Raw genomic sequence first — 25,650 nt, forward strand, 5'->3', positions numbered from 1 at the left:
TTAACTCTTGTTGGGGTCCCTCCCCTGCCGTGTAGCCCTGGGAGAGGGGCCCTGAGGGGACAGGCACGGGGTTTCCCTGCCCCTGCTCAGCCTCGTTCCCACTGGTTGGTTTGTGTTCCCTGCGCGGGCAGAAGGACCCTTGGTCCCGTGACTGGAACAGTTCCTCGGCAGAGCCCCGGCCATGCGGCTGGAGAAATAAACATCTCTGAAACAGCTATCAAGAATCTGTCTGTCCGTATATATTTCCTTTCCACGGGACTCCTGGTTTGGTATATGCATGTTGCAGGATCCCCACTGCAACAAATGGTGGAGAATTGTGAGCAGAACAATCCCCGATCCCTAAGAGACTGATTTGTGTGAGTAAACCCTGGAAACTTTGGATTCCTCTTCTTGGTTTTGCTTTGCTATTCCATATCTAAACTATGGAGGAACCGTGGGAAGACTCTTGGCTCTCAGAGCCGCATATGGACATTTATCTTAAACTTAAAATGATTCTTGAACAACAATTTGTGAATTTTAGCTTGATTCAAGCTCAGAAAGAACTGAAACACTTCCTGGCATGGTTGTTTAAGAACTTTTTCTATGTTTCTTGGGATTTAATTCTTACGAAGGGCTTTTGGAAAACCGTTTGGACACAGTTAATACTGGAGTCAAAATATATGCCGATGGAAGAATATTTTCGTGAATATTATTTAGTTACCGAGACTGTTGAGCAATGTCAGCTGTGTCCTGGCGAAGGGAAGCCTGGCGCAGGGACCGTGCGGCCCAGGCCACGTGCACCGAGCGCTCTGCGAGCAGCAGCGAGGCAGTTCCCGCGCACGGGCGGAGCCACGCGAGCCGCAGTGTCGGTGGTGGAGCGAGGCGCGGCGGGAGCGGCGGGACCCAGCGGTGCCCACCCGGCCGCGCGCAGCGCGTGGTGGAGCGAGCCCCGGGAACGCCCGACCGAGAGGGGCGGCGTGCGGGCAGCGGCTGGCGGCGGTGGAACGGAGCCGCGCCCAGCTGAGACGTGCGCTGGAGCAGGGCGTGGGGGGGTCATCGCTCGGGGGCCCGGCCAAGACGTGGCTACAGCGCCTGGCAGCGGCAGCGAAGCTGCGACCAGAGGAGGCGACGCACAGAGAACTGAGTGGCGCGGCCCGGCCCGGCCCACGCAGCCCCGAACGCGACCCCGGGAAGAGCGCGCAGGCACCAGCAGCTCCAACAATTCCAACACGGGAGCGACCGAAGGAGAGAGCGAAGACGCAGCGAGACAGAAAACAGCAGCTACTCGGAAAAAGGAAAAGATCATAGTAACTAAGACCTTAGGGATAGTAAAATGGTATAATGTTAAGCAAAATTATGGTTTTATAACAAGGTGTGACAACCAGCAAGACACATTCGTGCATAGAACTGCTATTAAGAAGAATAACCCTGAAAAATGCATCCCAAGCTTGGGAGATGGAGAAGTCGTGGAATTCAAAATTATACGAGGTAGAAAAGGGTTACAAGCATCGCAGGTCACTGGGCCTGATGGTGTTCCTGTAAAAGGCAGTATATATGCAAAAAATCGTAGTCATGTTAGACAGTATCTCTATTGTAAGTCCCCCCTACAGTCTCCCTTTCCTAATCCCACCTTTCCCTTTTACCCTATGTCCTATTACCCCCAGTGTATTCCTAATCTGTTTTTTCACCCATGGTTTCCCTCACAAAACCATGCTTTTGCCAATTGTTTCCCCAAAAATCCCTTTCCAATGCCGAGTGGGGGATGAAAAGGGGGAGGGAAGAAGTTAAACCCTCTCCTGCCTCAGTTTCCCCACAAAGCATGCTCAGTTCTGTCTCCCTTCTGTCAGCCCTAAGATGTTCCACAGAATCTGTTTGGACATTTAAAGACTCAGGAGGGTGGCTTGTTTTGTTTTGAAACTGTTCTTGTTATGTTTATCCAGTTGTTTTCATTCTCCTTTTATTAAAATAAAACGGGTGAGGTGTTGGGGTCCCTCCCCTGCCGTGTAGCCCTGGGAGAGGGGCCCTGAGGGCACAGACACGGGGTTTCCCTGCCCCTGCTCAGCCTCGTTCCCATTGGTTGGTTTGTGTTCCCTGCGCGGGCAGAAGGACCCTTGGTCCCGTGACTGGAACAGTTCCTCAGCAGAGCCCCGGCCATGCGGCTGGAGAAATAAACATCTCTCTGAAACAGCTATCAAGAATCCGTCTGTCCATATATATTTCCTTTCCACGGGACTCCTGGTTTGGTATATGCGTGTTGCAGGATCCCCACTGCAACAAACTCTGGCTTAATTAATGTTTTATGTGCTATTCTGTGAGTGTAGACTTCAAGCTTGCTTAGTCTCTACAGACTTCCCATCTTATTTTAAGTTTTTCAGGGAACAGAATGTCATAATACGTATCTGCATGGCTGTCAACTAAAGGCTTGTTATGGCCTCAAGACACCAAACTCCAGATGACATAACTTGAACACCTGAACAGCCTGAACTGGATTGGTGAGAATTTTTTTCTTCTTAGGAGTGTCTGAGACTGCCTTTTCTTTAATTATTGAGTATTTCAGCTGGAAGGACCTGTTTTTACTAAAGCATAGTTTGTATGTCTGAGAACTACTATAATTTTTTTCTAGTGTTATAAAGAGTATCTATGTAAACATCACCAAAATTGCATGTGTCAAATAAAAAAACTATAAAGACTCTTGAGAAACTGATCTTCTCAAAATATAATGGAGTAGTCTTGAAATATTATTCAAATTATACAGAAAGCCTTTTAAAAATTACATGCTGAATACAGCTGCATTTGTTTAGTTTTGCTTTGGAACGATGGACAGTGTTGTTAACACCTGTTCACGCCTTGCAGCATGGCGTGAAACATTTGAAACTGGCAGCACTCAGCTCTCTATAAAGCCAAGGTCTATTTTGCTTTTTAAATAAAACACTTCGGTAAAACTTTAAAAGTTTGGATCATCTACTAACCGTGATCCACATAAATTCTGACAGTAAAGGATGAAATATTCTTATCGCAGTATAACTACATTCTCTTAACTAAGGTGTGACTTTACTTGATGTTGTCTTAGATTACCATCACTATTGCTTTTCATACAGGCACGAATATATGCTTAAACACTTAAACTTGGAAATCTGATTTTACTGTCATTGGTAGATCACAGTTAATGTACAGGAGGACAGGACACTCAGAATCTAAGGCTCTTCTAGAACTGCCTGCAGAATCAAATATAACTCTGCATTATCAGTCCAGTTCCTTTGACCTTACTACGATCATTCCCTCTTATCATGTGGCTTCTCTTCTGGTAATTAAAATATCCTGGAATCCTGTTTCCGAAAGTCAGCTTTATCCACTGGGCACACAGAGCATTCTTTTGTGGTGGCAGCATTGACAGCATACAAAAAGTATCTGGGAAAAGGGCACTGATTTTTTATTTTTTTACTACACTCAACTGTTGGAAACCACCTAATACCAGTAACAGTGACCAGCTTTTTTGTACACACTAAAAGTAATTTCTTGTAACTATAAAACATATTTTTATTCATTAATTCAATTCTGTACCTTTCTATATCAATGACTTCAAAGGCAACAGCTGTTGGTATACAATTTGTTATACAAAGTATACGAGATAATTTGTAGAATCAGTTCTTGCTCTGAAAAACATAAGCATCTTTACTTTCATCCTTAAGGGAGTTTTAGTCTGGTTGTCAAATCTCTCCTACCCTCACTAATTTCCATATGTTATTCTACTTTGTCTCAGTGCTATGTCACCCCAAGACATGCTATTAACAGCCGTTTTCTGACAACTTCTTGAAACTTTTTGCAATTTTAACTTCAGTAAGGCCCTTGACACTGTCTCTGTTTAATATCCTCACAGACAAGCTGACAGTGTATTGGTTATATCAGTGGACAGTGAGATGGATTGAAAACAAGAATGGCCAAGCTGAGAAGGTGGCATGAAGTCCAACTGGAGGCAAGACACTGGTGGTGTAACCCAGGCATCAGGGCCAGTACTTCCTAATACTCTCATTAATGACTTGTGTGAAGGGACAAGAGTGCATCCTCAGGAAGTTCACAACACAAAACTGAATAGAGTGGCTGATATGCCACATGGGCACACTGTTTTCCAGAGCAGCCTTGAGAGGAAGGAGAAATAAGAAGTGAAAAACCTCATGAGGTTCAACAAAGGGAAGTGCAAATTCCTGCACCTGGGCTTTAATAATCCCAGGCTCCAGTACAGACTAGGGGCTGACTGACTGGAAAACAGCTCTGCAGAGGAGGACCTTGGGTGTTCAGCCCAGAGAAGAAGAGGATGAGGTGGATCCTGTCCATGAGTATAAATACTGAATGGGAGTAAACTAAAAAGAGGGAACCAGACCATGTTAGTTCCCAGTGTCAGGGTAAGAGGCAATGGACACATATTAAAACATATAAAATTCCATGTGAACACAAACTGATTTTTTTTATTGTGAATGAGTGTGAGTGATCAAACTGTGGACCAGGTTGTCCAGAGAGCTTCTGAAGACTCAATCCTTCAACATACTCAAAACACAGTTGGATGCAGCCCTAAGCAACCTGCCCTAGCTTGAGCAGGGATTGAACTAGATGATCCCCAGAGGTTCCTTCCAACCTCAACTATTCTGTAAATTCTAAAACAGAGATATTGATAACATTTTTGCGACCATATTTTATTGTGAAAGTTGCATGGAAACAGGACTGAAAAGAATCAATTCAATTTCTAGGTTGTTATCTTTTCAATGCCAAAGTGCTGTTTTCTTAAACTCACTAGTCCTAAGGGGCGACTTCCACTCTCATGCCCCATAATTGAAGGTTGGGTGGCTATAAAAACCTTACCATAAATTATTTTAGCTGAGTTCACACCCACATGTTCTTATCCCCACATTGTTCTTCAGTCTAACTATATTTTCCCCTCCCACAGGTTTATAGAGATGCAGGCTTATTTAGCTTTTATGGACCCTTATAAGATGCTGTCCATTCCTGTGATCAGCCTCAGAGCCTTTCCCTGCACATGCCCCAGTGTTAATTCATCCTATGTGAACAGAGAACAGTGGAACGGTACACTTTATTCCTCAAAAATTATACTAATGCCTTCCTCTTTGTTCTATCACAAACAATTTGTTCACTCTTTGTGCATAACTGCACATAACGTATCTTTTATTATTCTTGCCAAACTAAATTGGAGAAATTAATACAATAGAAGACTCAGGTGCTTACTTGCACTGTGCTTACAGTCCATTCTAGTGGGACTAAGAGGTGGGAGGCCCCTTTCTGCATCCTCATCACAATCACAGGGCTAGGCCATGCTGGCTGCAGCCATTTCATTAAGATATTCCTACCAGGCATTAATAAATTCAAGTCTTTTTATTACAGTTGTATTTCCACCCATGCACATTCTCTAAGGCAGCAGACTGCTTTTCTCAGGAAATCTTCAGCAGCCCCTGTAAGATGACCTGAGAAGCAAAATTATCTTAGCCCTGAGAGGATCTAATTCAAGTTAGTGCAGCACATACCAAACTACCGAGAGTAGGTGAGTTTGACTTCGTTTAAACAAAGAGGAAAGCTGCATTCTAAATCATGCCTATGAAAAAATGTTTTAAACTTGTTCTCCATGTTTCATCCTCTTAAAAAAAAAAAAAAAAAAAAAAGGTGTGGGTTACACTTTTCAAGAGTAGCAGAAAGTACAGGCTCATCAGTCATTTATGAAAATGGGACTTCAGGGCTTTGAAATTAACATTCAAGTAAGTTTCTAAATTAGAAAAGACACTGAACTAGAGCTTCAGCAGTAGAGCTGGCCGTTCAATAGCCCAAAAATAGCCATTAGCAAAGCAAATATAACTCTGAAGAGAGGTAATCTATTTAGAAGAACTTTGGAAGGTAGAAGGTGATGGAAGGAGAAGAAAATCTAATGTAGAGACCACTTATAACTTATGATGTAAATGAAATATGATCCCATGGCATCTGAAAGGTTGGGTTATATTTGTTCATGAGATACAAGCTCCTAATCTTCTATACAGAGTTAGAACAGCATTGTAATGCTACATTTTTTTGCCCATGCTCTCTAAAACTTTGAAGGAAAGTGAGGTAAGAAAGTTATAACACAAAGTGTGAGAAATTATTCACTTATACTGAGCAATCCACTGGCAGTTTTGTGCTCTTTAGTCCTCTTTGGAGTCATTTTGTTTTCAATAAAACTTTGTTTCTGTCCTGACATTTATCATGCCACTACAGCCATTAATATGTGAAAGCCTTTTTTCAAATCCCTACAACTATCATTCCTCCTATCTTGCATTTCCTGGAGCAAATATATGATGTGAAGAGTGGTGGAAGGTGATATTTTTTCTTTAAATGTAATAAAGTCTACAGAACTAAAATAAGCTGAAAAAATAATCCCCATTTTTTGTCTTTTGTAACCACAATTCCACCTTCTACACAGAGTAATTGTGTATGTTCATAGAAAGGAAGCAAATGGCAATCCAATATTAGGTAAACCTACTGTAGCTAAAATTAGAGAATAAATATCAGTTCACTGAGAACTTACCCTCAATTCATTAGCAAATGTTATCCTCAGTATCGAGATATATATACACTGCTACACATTCTTCTAATTCTCAGCAAAATGGATTTGCCTCCTTTCTCATTATGATTCTATGATTGTACTCCATCTGAATACAGTCACTCTAAAGAAAGAGATGCTTACCCTTTGGTTGAGGTTATATTTTTAGAGTGCCAGTTATAAAGATATACTAAAGCTGTAGCTCCCTTTTACTGGATAATAAACATAGCCCAACAGCTGAAAAGATATATTTACAATCTTCCCCCAGAATCCTCCCAACCCCTTACTGCTAAGAAAAACAAGTGGGCCACTGCAGCATGTCCCAGAACTATTTTGGTATTGGGGAAAGTGCAAGTTCCAAAGCAGTGTGGAAAAATGCCCTGCCAGCTGCTCCTCTCTCATTCAAATGCAGGCTTAAGAGTCTTCCCTGGTCAACTGCTAGATAAAAGCACTTTCAGATAACTTGCTTCTACATCATTAGTGCCACATCCACAGAGATTTTTAGATATCTAAAGGCTTAAAGGTTCAAATGAATTGCTGGAAGCTAATCAAGTATCATACCTCAGCTGACCTACAGTAATTGGCTGTGTAAGTCAACAAAAAAATGCAGTGCAACTCAGAGCAGCTCAGCTCCCTTCACTAGGGAACAGGCTCACTCGCATTACTTTGTCTGCCACATGTGAAGAGGAGAGAGCACAGAGGCCTGGTGAGGCACAGAAACATGTTACCTCACACCAACTGGCTCTTCTCTGAGTAACATTTGTATCTATAAATACAAATCGGCTTTCAAAGCTCTGGCACCCAAAAGTCCTCGGTGCTTTAGCTCTCACCAGCGATGTGAGCCAAGTGCCACACGTTCTGCCTCACTGCACGCCGAGAGCTTGGTTTAGCTGAGCCTTTCAAGGGCCCATCTCCAGCCTGCTGATCACGAGCTGTGGCCTCGGCCTGTGCTGTCCAGAGGCTGGCATACTAAGGGAGGAAGCAAGCGACTACTCAGCCGAGGGGGTTCAAACATAGATTCTTGCATCCTTCTTGGAAGCATGAGGGCATTGGCCTTTTTAAAAGGGATTTATAACTTAGCACATGCTTCTAAAGAAAAGTTTAAAAGTGTGAACCTCCAGTGAGTCAAAACTTTGGGAAGCAAACAAAAGTCATGTGCGTGTGAATTTTTTCTAGATCTCATGAGCTCCTGGATTCATATATATGGCATTGTTGACAGTGGTAAGTGCCATAATGACAATAATGAGAGGTGACAAAGTATGCTGATTCTCCGATTTAGTCTGGAGAAGAAAAAGACAAAATAGTTGGATGGTCTATATGAACTGCACATAAACACAGTTTCTGAGTCAAGCTGGGCCCAAAAGCCAGACAGACATGGTCTGGCTGCTAATGCTGCAACATCAGTGCTTCCCTGTCAAGAAAGCAGTTGTAAGTTCAAGCAAGTAGTCATAATATGTAACATCATCACTTTCATTTTGGCTGTTCTGTTTCTTCAAATTAATGCTTTGCACTAGTATTAGAATCTCCACTTTCTTCAGAATGAGTTTCAGGCTGCTTGTAAGTTGCAGTCGAAAGTAGAACTGAAGCTGACCTAAACCAAAACTCAATAGCTATAAACAAAGTAGCACTGCAGAGGCTTCAGCGACCACATAGTACCAGGATACTGCCCAGATTTGTACAGCTGAAGCCAAATCCAACGCTCTTGTACTTTTAGTGCTATTGTCTAGGTTAGCTAGATCAATGTGTGAGCATTGCTATCCCACCTGTAACCACAATGTAGATACAGGGAGTTATCATTAGAGCTCTGAACTCATACAACAAAATCGGCAATTTGCCTTCAAAACTATTTGAGACACTAAATTTTTGTGAGTAGGCTACGTTTTATAAGAAACTATGGATCACAACTGGAAGGACATTGCAAAGCAGTAAGGTGCCATGAAAAAACTCAAAAGCATCTCAGGAATTACATCTATCTCAGTGCAAACTGTGCTAAACTTCTGAAACATCCTGTAGACTGCTATTTCAAAATGAAGCTGGACATTCACTATACCACATTTCGATTGCCTAACTTAATGCTCTTATGAACTCAGATTATACTAAAATATAAGGGGAGGATGTTAAACTGTGAGAAAATCCTATTAGTCTGCCAAGACTAATAATTTTCCCTTCATACCTTTTCCAAAAGCAATATAATACAGTATAGCAGCATGAAATTCTATTTTGCAGTATAGGTATGTATTAAAGGTAAACTATATTTCACAGACATGCAGCCCCACTGAGAAATTGTTTTGAAAAAAGTACCTTGGTGATCCAAGCATCCAAGGAAAGAATCAAGACTAACAAAATGCTAAAATTAAACATGCCTTAGAATTGCTGGGATTTTTATCCTCTATTCATTTTCAGCTCTAATGCTTTTATAAGCAGTAATCAAGAGGCCACGTTTCAGACAGAGAGGGATGAAGCTACAAAACAGCACAGCCACCTGCCTATCAATTAACCCTGAGCACCATTGGAAGTGTTGCTGCCTCCATATCACCTTTCATATGTTCACATCTGGTATAATACAAATTTGTTTTAAATATATTCAGATTCTTCTTGAGGGCTTTGGTTTTTGTCTGCCAATAAGTAAATTCTCTCTTCAGTTTCCAGCTCAGGACTGAAGGTAAAGGCTGGGGGCTTCTGCTACAGCTTCCATCTGCAGAACCTCTTGTGTGGGCAGCTGCACAAGAAACTCTTCAAGGCAGACTGCAGCTCAGAAGACATTGATGGCTGTGTTTGCATAATGTAGTGACAGTAGATATAAACACTGAGCATGTTTTACATTTCATTTCAGAGCATATGAGCTATAGGCATCCAGAAGACAGGACATAAATTTCAGAGAGGAAAATCCAAAGACACTGCCTGTCATTTCACCTTTACAACAATGGTAGCTATGAAACATGCCACCACACAAATTCAGGATTAAAACCCCTTTTTTTTTTTTTTCTTTTTAATAGGGTAGAGGGGGACGTTTGGATTTAATTGCACACAAACATAAAATAAACCAAGAAACAAGCAGCTTCCTAAAATACAATTGCAAAATGCATGCTGCATTTTACGACTATCTTCTTAAGTTAAAAAGTGAGAAACTATAGGCATCATGCACTGACACATCTGTGGCTGATACAGAATAAAAAAAAAAAAGATAGATGACACACAGAAACTAAGGAGTCTTTGCTGTTGGTTACTGTCAATGGAAAGCTCAACTTGGCTGTCACAAAGAAGCAGCTGTCAGCAAACTCATCGCTGCCTGTGGCCTGAGGGCTGACCAGCACTGTTCAAACAATGGGTGGGACAAACATGAGAAAGAAAGTGGAACCCAAAATGTGCTGTTTGATCCCATCCCATTTGTGGTTCTTCCCAGTAACATTGTTCTGCAGCCTAGCCAGAAGCCATACCCACATTTGCAAGTGCCTTTAACCACCCAATTCCTATTGATTTCAATGGGAAACAGGCTCCTAAAATGCATTTCTTTACTGGTATTGCCCTCCAACAGCAGTGAGAAGCTTTTGTGCCACCCTGTTTATGCTTCAATACCTTTCCAGCGGAAAGGAGGAAAAATACATGCATGTCTTAGGCATGATTCACGTCTGTTTTGCAAGGAGATAGCCACATAGCCAGCACAAAAAGATACATCAGGAAGCATATCATTATGTATGGCTTTTAACAGTAAGTGACAGCAGTGGCTGGCTACCACTGTATTATCATAACTCTTTCAGGAACTCTGACAGCATAGTCAAACACTAAGGAAATTCCTATTTGCCTCTTTCTTTCACACATCTTTGAAAATTAGCTTTAAGACTACACAATTGTGTTATATTTAACAGCTATTTTACATGTAAAATGCATTTGGTCATAGTTATCCTGGTTGTTGAGCAGTTTGATTGCACCAGTTTATAATACCACATGAAATGTGTATTGAAGGTGACTCTCTTTAGACTTATGTTCTGTTAGTGTTCTATCCCCCTTCTGAGAGATGATTGAAGAAAAAAAGAAAAATAGCATATGGCAGCCAAAATAAACACATACCACATCTTGCTCTGAAAACCTGCATGCTCCTCAGTTACTTTAAGAGTAAAAAGAGCTTTTAAAAAAATCAATTTCATTTATTGCCTCCTGGGTTTTGATTTTTTTTCTGGCAATGGGACATCACTGTTGGCATTACAAAGATCTGACATTCATTTAAAAAATAGCAGCTGTGCTAGAAATCATGAATGTCAAAGAAAACTGAGAATGCTAGCACATGCCGAGTCTTGTTCTCCACCATATTAGCAGAAATGCATTCCAATACCAGGTTTTATCCTAAGAAACCCTGATTAGGGGTAGAAATTCCTCTTGCAATGGAAAAAGAGAGAAATGTGCAAAATTATAGCCATTATTTATATTACTTTTAATGCCTAAAATCTTAAATGGTTCATGGACCCACTACGACAGACACCACTTATTTTTGCATGCCTCAGTGTCATCACAGACTGTCAGCAGTGACAGCTGACTGACAGTTTCTCTCCTTTTGCATAAATGAGACATTGCTACTGGTCAGACTATCCTGCTCCCAAGGGGAAAAAAAAAACAGGAAAAAAAAATTTCTTTCTAGAACAAGGACTTGAAAAAGCAGGACTCTAAATGTCATCTGGTCGACAGCTCTACTCCAAGGCAGGACTGTTAGGGTTTAAAGGGTATTCTGACATTTTTGACTCCATATCTACAATAGCCTGTATCTGATTACTAGAAGATACAAGTGAAATCAAACCTCCCCCACCCCAGAAGAGGCTTCTGCAAACTAATTATGGAAAAAAATATGAAGACTGATACTCTAGGAGTTGCACCTTAATTACATATTCTGATCTCTGGCAGGCTGTTGTAAGCTGAGTGTTGTGCCTTGAAAGTAATGCTTGAAGTTTGGAAATTCCTGAACACAGGAATGCCTAGGTCGGTAGTCCTTGACATTGGCTTACAACAATTTGGTACACTGTAAGCACATCAGAACAGTGCCCAAAAATTGCCTGAAAAAACAATACAGAGAAATACCAGGTTTATTTTCTTCATCTGTTAGAAACTTTGTACCAACATACCCATATCATTGGACATGTAAACTGATAGGTCCAGCTTGCAGGTTAGCAAGTATTCCTTTCTCACCAGTGAATAATGAGAATTAACGTAGTTTAATCTATCAGGTGATAGAAGTGTCATCTAAGTAGCTGAATATTTTGTGTTCCTCCTGAAGACAATGTGATTTTAAGCCTGTTTATGTAAGATGCCTTGAATAAACTTGTTTCCCTTCAGAAGATATTTATATTTCCTAACTGCAGTCTTACCAATTACTTCTATGTAACAAAAGCCTCAGACTGTAAAAAAATTAAAGCTAAGCACATTTTCAGAGTTGTTCTCCTGTTTAGTCATCACATTTTGGGAACAAAATGTTGGCTCTTGGTTAAAGAGGAAATATCAGAAATACCATATGCAATGAGGTTCCCAAAATGGTAGCTGGTAGCAGCAGCAAAGTGCTTTCACTGACGCAAAACCAAAAATCTTAATCCACATGGGCAAATTAAATGCCATTTTTATTAACTGCAGCTAGTATACAACATAAAATCATCTTTGTTCTCTTTCTTATATTTGCCATTCATATCTGCCTTTCCCTTTCTTCATACCTGCCTTTCCCTTTCTGTTCCATTCTTTTTCTTGATGATCACTCTTGTTATTTTAGTGTTCAAAAATTCTTTCTATTGTTCCACTTTACCTTACTTTCAGATCAGTCTAGAACTCACTGCTTACATGTTTTCAAACAACAACCATTCTGCTCTTGAAAAAAGCTGAGGTGCAAAAGCAAAAGAAAAAACCAAGACAAACAAAACAAAAAAAACCCCCACAAGCTAACTTGCAACTATTTCAGTTTCACAAAGTGGGCAATTTGAGATGTTTACACTGCTGAAAGAGGGAAATTTTTTAAAGAAAAGTTTAAAATTTTGTATACTATTTCAAAACAAAGTAAGAATGATTAGCTTTACTTTACCCTTGCAAAATAATTATCTAGGGTTTACAGAGGCCAGTCTGGCCTGGATTACTGTTTGAAAATATCCCTTGCTCATAAAATCAGTATCATGGCTAATGTGAGTCTACTTAAGTGACTCTTCATGAGTCATTTAAGTGACTACTTAAATTATCTACTTAAGTTATTTTGATGCTCATTTCTGCACAAGATTACCATTAAAGTCATAGAAATAATGCTACTAGATAAGCCAGTGAACCTGCTGTTTCCAGAAGCACCTGCAAAAAAGAAAATCCTTCAAAGGACGTTATAAGAAGCCCTGATGTGACAAGTTCTAGAACTGTCTGCCCATGTGGGAATTTTCTTTTAATTACGGAGAATTAATTATTTTTACATTTAATTCTTAGATTTGATTTCAGTTGTTTCAAGTTTCTCCTTCTACATCCATACAAAAAACATATTATCAGTGACAAATGTGCAATTGTTGAGAATGTAAAATTTAATTTTGCTTGAACTTTTATAAGACATACACATTTTATCTTACTAAGTAAAAAGCCTTTTGAAATACAGATATAGAAATATTTTGGGTAGTATGAAACAGTCCAAAATGTAAGAAAACCACCATGGGCCTAATCCCCCAGATTTTCAATGTGACAATGAAAAATACAGAAAAATACAGGACTTTTGATTTATTTTGTAGTAGGAGGCAGGGAGGGGAAAAGCATTACCAAATATTGAATGTTTTTATGTGCAGCAAGACACAGAATCCATAGCATTTCTATCCATTTAATTTTGTACTTAGGAGTCTTCTACCCTGTTAAAAATGCATACAGAAAATACTATTCCATATACTAGCACAAATATAATTAGCACATACTAGCAAAAAAATATTTTAACCAGCACCAATAAAGAGTAAGCACAGCATGGTCACCAAGTTATAAAAGTCACCAAGACACATAATAAGAAATGAAGGCAGAGAGCAGATCATACTTCCCATCTCTGGACTGCACACACGATCAATAATCAGCTTGTCTACAGTTCTTAGTGGGAAGGACTAACACAACAGACTTATACTGAGGTATACAGCTGACCAAAAGGAGACCCAGGAGAAAGAAAATAACCATCTGACCACTTCTTCCATTTTCTGTCCAGAATTCAACCTCCCATGCTCTGCAACATCTTTACAGCATCCACTAAAAGTCTTGGAAGATCTCCTAGAAGGGCAATGGAGAGCATTAACTCTGATCACCCATCCCACGAAAGGGGTTTTCATAGATCACACCGTGCCATCCTGTATATTTTTCTACAGTGGAATAATTGAGACATAAAATTATATTTCAAGAGAGTTGCTGAATGTGTTTGAAGATTGTGAACTTGTGTGAAGGAAAAAAATTGTACATCTTTTTCAAGCTCATTCAGGCTACTCAGTGAAGCTGTCTGGAACTGAAGGAAGAGCAATGGAAGCATTAAAATTAGTGAAATGTAAACAAAATGCAAATTAAATACTAAAACTTTGTTAATAAATCAATTAGCAGCTTCCTGACTTTTGGGTTGGGGTTTTTTTTGTGGTTTTATTGTTGTTTTTACTGTTGTCTGTTGGATTACAATCAACTACAATAAAAGTTGAAGCAATCTTTGAACAGACCAGCCCTTCCACACAGCAAAACATTCATAACTGTCCTTCTACTAGCAATGCCTCACACAACTTCCTTACTGCCGGGATAACCATACCACTGTAGAAATAGGCAAGCATAAAGGGAAGAAAGGAAAAGCAGAAAGGAAACTGGGAAACACAGAATTTTTTAAAAGCAAGGTGATTCAGTATATATTCTGTATGTTTTCTCCCAATCCCAATTTTTTTACATGTTTGAGTACTGTCTGAAGTAGCATTTTTTTATTCCTTTTAAGAAATAAGGTTCCAAACTTTAACAGGAATCAGACCACAACCTATAACCAGCTCCCCAGGACTCCTTCCTGGCCTGCAGACCTTGCTACAGATCTGCTCTGTTCTCCACTGCTCTCTTCTGTCCAGCCACTGAGCCTCATTTTAGTTTTTGGGGGCTTAACTGCCCACCTCAGCAGACACTGCCTTCACTGCACTCTTTGCTATGATTCTGACCCTTGGATGAGGCTTTCCTTTACCAGCTGGAGTTCTCTCTCATTCTTAGGACTTCAGTGAGGATCTGCTCTTTGCTAGTTCTCAATAGGTTAATCCAGCTACCCATTATTCCTTCTCAAATTTAGTTTTTAACTTACTTTTGTGCTCTTACACAGTGACAATTTATTCACACAAATGGTAGTTACCCCTATGCTACAGCATTCAGCTGTGTCTCTCTGCCCTTGACAAATATTTACTGCCCCTTCTGCATACCCAGGAAGACTCATCCATTCCCTGGCACAACCCTCTACACCTACACTCAGCTTGGCTCCACACATTGCCGTACATGTGCTGTTTCTGAGCACATTCTTTTCCCCACACTCCCTCAATCACACCCTCTTCATCCTCTAGTACTCTTCAACTTTTACAGCACAAATATATTACTCACCAAGCTGAAGTTTCAAGTTGTGTTAGATGTGAATGTTACCAAGTAAGAATGATGAAGGTCAGTGGGTTAAGAGTTTTTTCTTCTGGCTGCAGAAAGAAAAGGTGGACTGTGCATTAGTCAGCAGATGATGAAGCAGAACCATCCAATGGTTCACCTGAAAAGCCAAATATGAAAGAACATCCTGTTTGAGTTTATCTCATACCCACATTGAACAGGTTCTCCAGTGTTCTTATGATGAAATAACATTATCTAAGTAGCTGGATTCATAAAGTATTACTCAAAAAGAAAATATATGAAAGTATAGTTTCTTTATATCATTTTACATTCAAAACTGGGTTTAGTATTTAAAGTCTATTCCCTAAGAAAACCAATGAGGTAACATACTGTACATCAAGTTGAAGCTCATAATGTGGCAAATGCTTGACAGCTATAGACATGAAAGATTTCTTCAAATGTCTTCCAGGACAGCAAAATTATGGTTGCATCTGTAGAAGTTTACAGTTCTTAACATAAGCATGAATTTTAGAGATTTATCTACTAATTTAGAAATTAATCTACTGAAGCAGTTTCTCTGCATGAATCAAAATCACTGCAACAGGAAAGTCAGTAAAAGAACAAATGTTACCTTCAAATAAACTACCAATTCTGTATAATGCATGCACACAGTATTCGAAAACTGTTGAGAATGGGTAGTGTCAGCATCAATTTTAAATTTTTATAGTAAATTACTTGTACTACATGTTCATTCTTTGTAATTTAGACTTTATTATAAAAGAGGCCTGTACACTGAGTTCAACTGGGGACAAGCCGAGTGGCAGACATTACTTCATAGTTAAAAGCGACTGCTCCAGTGCTGTTGAATGAGGAAAGCATGCCACAGGAGGCAACACAATACAATTCATATGTAATTATTAGTAATTTTCAGAGGTCTAGAATGAAATGGTTTTATGAGCTCTAATACTGGGGCAAGAGTACACATCAAACTCACAACACTCTTATCACGCATAATACCGATTCCGCAACTGGATCTATTCAGGTTCCTTTCACATACATGAAAGGCCCAAAAGACTTTAGCAGACCTTTGACAAAGTCCGTCCGGCAGCAGGCTAGATATAAATACTACATGACACTGATACAAGGTAAAAAGAAAAAAAAGATTAAAGGAAACATCACTGAGGTGATCAGAGAAAATCAGAAAAGGAAAGGGAGACAAAGGCTAAAAAGCACATGCTCGCCATTTGTATTACAGAATTTTTATTCATGTGTTCAGTTTTTATTTATTTTACTGGACTTTGTTTGGTGCCACTTACAATGCATCTCTAGAAATTATCTGCACTTTTGGTCCTACTATCAGGGGAAAACCAGTACCCATTTGCAAAAAGTCCAAGTATTCAATTGCAAAATCTGGTTTCAGCCACATTTCAAGGCAAGTATCTTGACTCTAATAGATGATTTCAAAAGACATGTCACCACTTTGAATAGCAACAAATTTGCAGTTGCAAATACAACTGACCTTTTAGCATTTCCGTAATCGGGATATGACTTGCGAAGCCTATGCCTTCTAAATAATCTAAACTAGATTTGTCCTCAGTCAAATTCTAAATCCTATTTTAAACTTAATTTAAACCACAATATCTTCTTTTCTTTTAAAACTCAAATTGACAAGATCTGTAGTAAAGCACTGTCATTGGTGGATCATTCTTACAAGCTTCCTGCTAATACTAGCAATCCATGGGATATGTTTAATCCATGAGATCTTTGGCCTCTTCCTAGGATTAGTGTTCATTATTCAGGCAGAAGTAGAGTGACAAACACTGAGCCACAGAAATCAGGTCTATAATTATCATAAGGAAGAAAAAGAAAATGTTGTTTGTGACATCTTTTATGCTTCCAGTAATGCATTGCTATTGCCAGAATTTTCTTTCCTATATAAAGACACCTTATCTAAACTCTTAAAAATAGTAACAGTAAGGTTCAGGAAATAATATAAAAATCATAAGAAAGTTAGATCTTTTCCATCGTGTGAGAAATACTAAAACTGGCTACTAAAATTATAATTAAGGAAGAATTAACCCTAATCCCAGGGTTCAAATTTAGTATAAAATTTATATACATGTAACTTAAGGAGATACACTTTTAAGAAATTTTACATTTTTTTCACCTACCCTTTGTCCACAGTGAAAATATTAAGTACTCATTCAGAAGAATCAGTTTTAATTTAATCAGAAATTTTACTCATCTATTACTACTTTATCCCAGTAAAAGCAATATTAAAACTTATGTTAAATGGAAAATGAAGCTTTTTAAAATCAAATTTTAATTCTAAATATGCATAACACTGCTAAAACTTTGTAACTCCTCTACACTCCACTTCATCTGTTGAGAATGACGATGAACTCAGCAGCATCCCTGAAAACTCAATAAGCAGAGTCACATAAGTAAGGAAGCATTGAGATAAAGCTGAAAAGAATATTTTAGGAAATCTTATTATAAAGATAGAACTACAATGTCATAATGTAAGTCAACTAAGATTACATGAACAGTTCTATGTAATATGGTCAGTGAAGTAAAGTTACAAAGCTTGCACAAGCATTGTGGAAGGATGGAATTTGTTGTGTTAGTTATTTAATTTAATAGGACAACAAATGAAGTAGTATAGCAAAGGTAGAATAATAATTTAAAAAGTATCCTTCAGATGACTGACAAGGCCATAACCTGAAGAGGCATTGTCTATCAATACGAGCAACAGGCAGACCAGATAAATCCTAAAACGATAACAAAACTTCTCTCTTCTTCCTGAGAAACACTTAATTACCAGAGTAGAAAACATTTTTATTCTATGGAGGAATCCAAAACAGCTGGATTTGCTCCCAAACTCAGGAAATAGGGAACTTTAATAAACCAATGGACAGATCAACTTTTACTGTGGTTCAGCTTTACAAGCAGTAAAAAAGCTTTACAAGCAGTAGAAAAGGTATTAATTTACAGCACACTTAGACTAAATACCACTCCCACCAATATTTTATCAGTTGTTACCTAGACAATAGTAAAATCTGAGCCTCATTACACTGAAAGATGTGAGGCTGTTAACACGTCTCAATGACAAGTTGAATTATAGAATCAAACACCCCCAGTCTTTGATTTGAAATTGCCCACATTTATTGTTTCTCAGGATAAAGTTCAGTAATTATTTACTCAGCTTCTACTGGAAACAAACAGTAGTTATTATAAAGTAGTAACTAAAGCCTAATATACTAACTCTGGGGAAACTCCAGGAGGAAAACTTGATTTTATTCTGTGCAACTGCATATTTTATGTAAGTGCATTTTTTTTTTTCTTCTGTCTTCCTCAAATTTGGGAAATTGAAATTACTATTAAGAAAAACTGTATCATTGGTGAATGGTTCTCAAGACTACTTCCATATATATAGTGGACCACTATCATACTAGTTGCATGAGAGGAGAAATCCCTAATATTTACAAAAAGAAGCAATATTCAACAGATACTTATCAAAATATGCAATCTAAATAATTCAAATTTAAATAAATGTAAATACTTAAATAATTAACATGGATTGTGCAATAAAGGAAAGCACTCAGAGCATTGGTGAGAATAACAACTAGAAATTCCCTACTTGGCTTTTCCTAATTTGGAGATTACTGGGTCTCAATGCTCCAACCATCCGACCATTCTGATGATCTTTCTCAAGTACGGATTCTATCCTGAAAAGCTTTCTGGATACAATTTGTCAAGATAAATACAATTCTTCAATAAAACTTTTTTTTTTCTAGGGAGAAGAGAACTTGAAGGAGTCCTAGCTAGCTCTAATAACATATTTGTTTGAATCCATCCCCCATACCAATACCATTTGATATTATATATTTGATATTATATACCATGCATAGAAAACATATTTCACCTGTTCAGAAGTTGAACAACACAACCCAAAGCATATGGAACTCACTAGGCTAAAATCCAGAGCCACCACAGTGATTTCCTACTGCTACCAACATGTACATTTATATGCAAATCTTCTCTTTGCCCACAGACTGTCCTTGCATGATCTTCTATGTGCAAAAACAAACCAGGCACACATCTGTGCCTTTGACCTCAGCAGAGCCCTCAGGCATAGCTTAAATGCTACCTTCTGCTGGTCTCTTAACACCAGGAGGTTCAACTCTTAAATTGCAAACAGCTCTGCTGCATATATTTAGTAACAGTAGCTGAACCACAGTCTGAAACAAAAGCTCTGAAATAAAAGTGATAATACCAGGCCCCACTGTAATTTGACTCCAAAGGCAGTAACACAGGCAGTCATCAAATATCCCCGTATAAGCAGAGCAATGATCAGCTTGCAAGTCTGGATGTTTTCAAGCAGCCCATAATCAATCTTAAGAGTCTTGTAATGGGTCATAAAGATGATAATGACTAACTATGATTAAAAATTCGTGGGCTACCTATTATAAGTCTACTCCACCCATACTGTTGTACAGATCTATCAGTATTTTGGAGTCTTTTCAACCTAAATGATTCTATGATTTTATTATCTACTCTTTTTTAAAGGTATCTTCCAGCAAGAAATGTTAAGCCTGACTAAATGTATAAGGGTCAAGAACCAACATTTTGGAATTAAGTCTTCAGATTAAAACAGTAGAGAGGAACACTCAGTGTTTTTTTATTGCCTTCTCTGCCACCACACCTTTGCAGTAATCACTTTTTCCATTTACCTTTGAAATTCAACCAGATATAAGAGCAAAACTTAGTAACTGCTTACTGTTCATGTAGAATTACCTTTAGCAATTATCACAAGTATTTCTTGAACTCACAGGTACACAAAATAGCTTCCACTGCTATTTAGCACATTTCCTCATAAAACATAGCTTGGTCAAGCCCCAATGTTTCTGCCACAAATTCCTAAGTTTTTCTACAGTCAAAAAAAGGTGTGCATTGTCATACAAATGCTTTTGCTAGATTTATACAATGTCATATCAGAAATAGACAGGGTCAAATAGTCAGTAACCTGGCTACACAAACATAACAAAATAAACATAATAAATAAATGACCTGTTCTGTGAGACTCAAGTGCCAAGTCTAGCCAAGAAGACTTTTGCTGGATTAGGAAAGAAGATTGCGTAAATGACATTCTACTCTTCCATTTTTGATGCACTTGATAATAATACAACTCCCCTTTTATTATTAACCTGGTTTTGAATAATTAGGTTCTGCCAGAAAGAGCTACATGGTTTTGATGTAAGGCCACTATAAACTTTTTCCCTCAGCCCATTGCTGGAAAACATACTGCACAGATTTAGCCAAATAGAACATGTGTCCATCTCTTAGCAACTCAGTTCATGGTCCAGTTTCCTCTGCACATTAAACTAGGAAAGTGGAGCAGCTGGTGCTTATCACAGGCTTGCTGCTGCTGCTCTGGGAGTGACAACATCCTAACCACAGGTAGACCTCCAAAACTATTTGGGTTTTTTGCAGCTTTGAGTAAGTGAAGTCCTATCTTTCCAAGAAGCCCAACTCCTCAAAATCTAGATATAATTTATCCTTTTTTACTCAGGAAACTGAACGAGGACCAACAAAGAACCCCATACTATTACAATCTTCATGGAGCCACACTTCTAATTTTCTTTGCACATAAAGCAGGATTTCACTGCCATCACTGGAAGGCATAACTTTATCACTGAACAAGGCTGATAAGTCATATAGTCTCTCCAAACTACATCCACTTGCACTAAAAATAGTCTACTAACAGAATTAAATCAAAACTTGAATTAAAAAAAAGTGTTATGGCAATGAATTCATAACTAAGGAGGAGTAAATACTAAGGACACAATTGTGAAATGCACCTTTCATGGGAGGAATATTTATGACTATAAAACTAAACAACAGGAGATACCATTAACAAAGCTTTATGGATTTAGGAGCTTAACCCCTAATTTAAGATCACAGAATCTCACAGAAAATCTGAAATATCCAACACTGATCTTAATTTCTACTTACTTATTTCATGGAATCTGGACAAATCCTTCAGGTTTTAGATTGTCTCTATGACAAAGATAAAAGAATTTTGTATTAGTTTAAAAAAATCTTCTTCAGGTATTTTGAATGAAGTTGAGTATATAACTTTATCATAGAAGCCAAATAATATATGATAAACAATTATTTAAAGTACTACTTTTTCTATTTTGCTAAATGTTCAATTTTAAGCAAATCCAAACCAATCACAGTTCACTGAACACAAAAAAAAAAAGCACAAAAAACCAGGCAATTTTCTAAATATAAAAAAATAAACATGGTCAGATGCCTACATTCAAATGAACGTAACTGCATGTAATTGATTCCCCCTTTCAATTAAATGGTGACTATTATTCATCCCCATTTATAAGCATTTGATACTAACCCCTATCTTTACTGTCAGGGTCACTTTTACCAGACATCAGAGAAGTGCTGACTATACTTTTTGATAAAAGTCAAGATTATAAAGCTGGACTGGCAGACAGTAATAGTGTAACTGCAGACAATTCATACATGTTATTCAACAACAATAAACTGAAGGAAAAGATATTTGTTGGCAGCTGTAGCAGTGGTCTAGATTCACCTGAAAATTAGGGAGCCCTGTGGATGGTGAATGCAAGCCCTATTATAGCGAACACATATCTGTGTTCTCTTCAAAGTGCAGCTTACAATAGAGTCAGGTGACAATCTGGCTCTAAGGGAAAAGATAATGTGGGACTTACTTTACAAAAGCTTCTTTATGGAGCAGCACGATTTAGAAATATGTAAGTGTTCCATTTTTCAAAGTTCTTCCGTTCAGTGTTTACCAGAAGAGAGTGCATGTGTGAATTGGCAAGCCTTTTGCATATTTTTTGGCACTTAAACGTATTTTAAGACTAATGCTGGCATTTTCATAACTGCTAAATCATTAAAAAGATAATACTTTAAGTCTGCAGGGAAGCTAGCTTGGCACTGTTCTCACTTGCTTGCTTACCTAGAGTAATTTTTTTCCTGCCAAATATATAAAATCTCAGAAGAATCTCTACTCCCTCCTATTGCATCTTGGTGGAGTAAATCAACTTAAATAAGAACTAACCTAATGAGTCTTTACATTTTCATAAACTAGATGCTCTTACATTCAAATATGTTCAAGATTTTTTTTCTAGGTTTGGGAAATGCTAACTGGCCTGGTTGTCAGGCTTACCTTTCCAACCTCAACATTGCAGTTACTGCAGCTTCTGCTGAAATAAAGGCTGGGCTGCAGCTACAAGGCAGCCCTTCACCTGGCCACAGCACAGCTGAATGAGGACCTACTGTTCCAAAAGCCCAGGCTGTGCAGCACTAGAGGGATGCATTCTAAAGCCACTGTTCGCTCCTGAACTTTGGGATTTTTGTGCTGGTTTAGCTGTTGAATAAAAAAGAAATGTTATAAATGTGGCAGAGCAAATGATCATCTAGAATAATTATAACTAAAGATACTGGTTTCCCTAATATTAAGTAATTAATTTGATGTGCTATTTGAAGAGGTGAGAAAAAATCCTAAGTATCCATTCCTCTACAGAACAAATATTAAGTAGAGGACTAAAAGTACCTCCAAAGCAAATATTTCTTTTTTATTAACCATAATAAACTAAGAGTGGCAAAGAAGTCACATAAAACTTGCCAGAACATAGTTATTGAACACTGCAGTTTCTAATCTCAGCAATAAATGTAGGTCAAGGGAACTGGAAAATCTAATTACTCTGTAAATTTTTAAACCTGTTTCTTTCTTCTCAAGGAAAAGAAAATTGTTCCTTTGCATTTAAGCAGACGTCATTTCAAAGTGTAACTACAGATAGGTGGGAAATTATTTTTGCCTGAATGTAGAAGTTTTTGAAACTGCTCTAAAGTATCTGTGCATCCTGGATTGTACTCTCAGCTTTGGTTCACATTTGTACTCAAGGTATCACCAGATACTTCATAAGTACTATAGCTAAAACAAAGTCCAGAGACACTCATCAGAAGAAAAGCAGACCAAAAAAACCCATCACTGAATAAAATAGATCTTTGGTACCACACTGTAGCAGTTCCTTTCAACAATATATCCCATTTGATACCCGCTGTTCATACACCGCATTAAGAAAATACAAAACAATGCATTGCTACAAAACTATTACGAATATGAGTATCTGGTAGCATTGTAAATATTGATTATTCACTGATATGTGACTTTTTCACACAGTTCATTCTGATTTCAGTGTATATACAGACCATATTACTTAGACTTACAAAAAAAATTGAAAAAAAACCACAAAAACTTTGAAGACTCAAGCCTCCAGATGACTCTAAAAACAAAGGATTGTTTAAGAATCACATTTCCAAACAAAAAAAATATAGCAGTTTCAGGCACTTAAGATGAATTCACAGCACAATGAATCTCAACTTTTGTCTCTCAAAACAAAAAATAAGAACAAAACAAACAAACAAAAAGACCAGGAGCTGTAACTACAGCCAGCCTGCTGACTGGCCCATCTCACAGAGCTCCGTCTTCCAGCCCTTACCTCTGCGATACGTGACAAGGAAACCATGAGTTTCACAACAGATAGATTTGTGTGTTGTGTTCTGATTTGGCAGACAAATGTTTTGTTTGTTTTTGGGGGGTGGGAGGAGTGAGCTGTACAGAAGTGGAAAACCTGGCCTAAGGTCATTTGATCTTTGGACAGTGCTCTCATTAAGTATAAATCCTATTTTTGAACTTCCTCTAATTGCATGAGAGGTGAAGCCTCCCAAACAAACAAAACAAAAAACAATGACAAAAAGTTAATTCAGGAAGATCCATGTTGAAGACTTAAAATGGATTTGTCTTGAAAGGTAAACCCTGAAACAGTAGCTCAAGGAACCACCCAAAGCAAAATTAGTTCTATCCTAGTCTATTTTAAAAAGCAAAAGAATTACAAGATTTTTTTTTGATTTATGCGTTTGATGAATGACATCTACCCAGTTTATAGAGATGTAAGTTGTGTCTTTTAAACAGCATGAGAATTCAGCAGACTATGCCATACTCTCTGCTCTGTATCATGGATAAATTTATGAATACAAGCATCAAAACCATCCCTCAGCATTCTCAAAGTCTTCAGATATCAATTTGGTAACCTTTGAACTAAAAATTTCAGACCCTAATTAGGTATTGGTCCTTCCCTCACATTAAAAAAAAAACAAAACAAAAAACAAAAAACCAAAACCAAAACAAAAAAAAACAATTATTCTGACTGCAGATCCATTAAATTGCTAAAATCATATGTAGCCTGAGGCCTGACTGGTGACATGTAGCAACGAATGAGACCTGGATCTGCACTGAATGAGGAGAAAAAGAAAAGCTCTTATCTGCCAATCCATTTGCTAAGTGGCATAAGTGGCAAATTGGCAGGGGCCTTCTTAAAAAAGATATGTTTATACAAGTAACTAATGTGGAAAGGCAAATTAAATATGGAGTTTCTTAATCTCTGGGTGTTTGACTTCACAGCTTATTATAACTTTAACAAAACAATATAACTCAATACAATTGTGCTTTCCTTCCTTCAGCTTTCATGGGTCTAAAGCATGACGTTGCACTGATTCATTGCACTTAGTTCATATTCTGAAGAACAGAAGGTCCAAATTTCACTAAGAACCAGAGCAACCGGTGATGACAAACCAATCTCCCTTCAATGCATGCCATAAACAGCATATAAAAAGTCTGACTTGTTACAGATCAACAAAAAATAATCTTAGGATGAAAAAAATAGGTGCTCTGGAACAGCAAGAAACAAGTAGAATAGAAGTTTAAAGCACGTTGGTCCACCCTAAAAGCACAAAAGAGCCTGCTGAGCAGCAAAAAGATTCAGATGAAGGAAAGTTTATGGAAGAGTTAAGATGGGAGATTTTTACAATCACATTTCACCACAATAAGGACACACTACCTTCTGTCTGCCAACACGGCTGAGCGATCTTTCATGCACAAGCACTGAATGCATTGATGGCTGCTTGCAGTTGACAGCAGTCCGGGGGCATTGAAAGGAGTAGCATTTCCTGGTTTTGCTTTTAGATGGCTTTTGTGCGGGTTTTGGGTTTTTTTTGTTTGTTTCTTTCGGTTTTTTGTGACAACGGTCAGGTGATAATAAAAGTATGGAGCTAGTAGACTTCTTCCTACCCTGCTGGCAGCCTTGGGAAGGCCTTTTGTCTATCCTTAGCTCGCAAATAATACAAACGAAACAAAACCAGCGTGAGCTGCCCGCACCCCAGCCGGCATACACCATGTCTTCCAAAACCAAGTTATTTCAAAAAGCGGTTAACTTACACTAGCAGAGCTACACTCTTATTACGGCACTCGAGCCACGTGCACACCCCATCTACCGCGCAGGGAAAGCCACCCCGCCTCGCACACCTACGCCGGGCTCGGTGCCACGGCGGCTACCGGCGCAGACCGCAGCCCTCCCGCGCCCCGCAGCCGCGCCGGGCATCGGCCCAGCGGCCCCGGAGCAGCGCCTGCGCCGGCCCCACGC

The 25,650-nt window shown here is 38.6% G+C and overlaps 1 long non-coding RNA gene across 1 annotated transcript in view; it reads right to left on the minus strand.

The window, feature by feature from the left end:
* LOC121663321 overlaps window positions 1–25,597 on the minus strand; it is a 130,092-nt gene extending 104,495 nt beyond the window's left edge. The window contains exons 1-4 of the long non-coding RNA XR_006015600.1: window positions 25,069–25,597; window positions 22,335–22,535; window positions 21,137–21,181; window positions 15,128–15,281 (exon numbers count right to left, since the gene is read on the minus strand). This is a non-coding gene — a long non-coding RNA (uncharacterized LOC121663321). The remainder of the gene's footprint in view (window positions 1–15,127; window positions 15,282–21,136; window positions 21,182–22,334; window positions 22,536–25,068) is intronic.
* Window positions 25,598–25,650: the final 53 nt, after the last annotated feature.

The sequence above is a fragment of the Corvus kubaryi genome, unplaced genomic scaffold (assembly GCF_017639235.1).
Source record: "Corvus kubaryi isolate FWS band 111438036 unplaced genomic scaffold, C.kubaryi_AGA036_p1.0 129, whole genome shotgun sequence".
Classification (NCBI taxonomy): domain Eukaryota; kingdom Metazoa; phylum Chordata; class Aves; order Passeriformes; family Corvidae; genus Corvus; species Corvus kubaryi.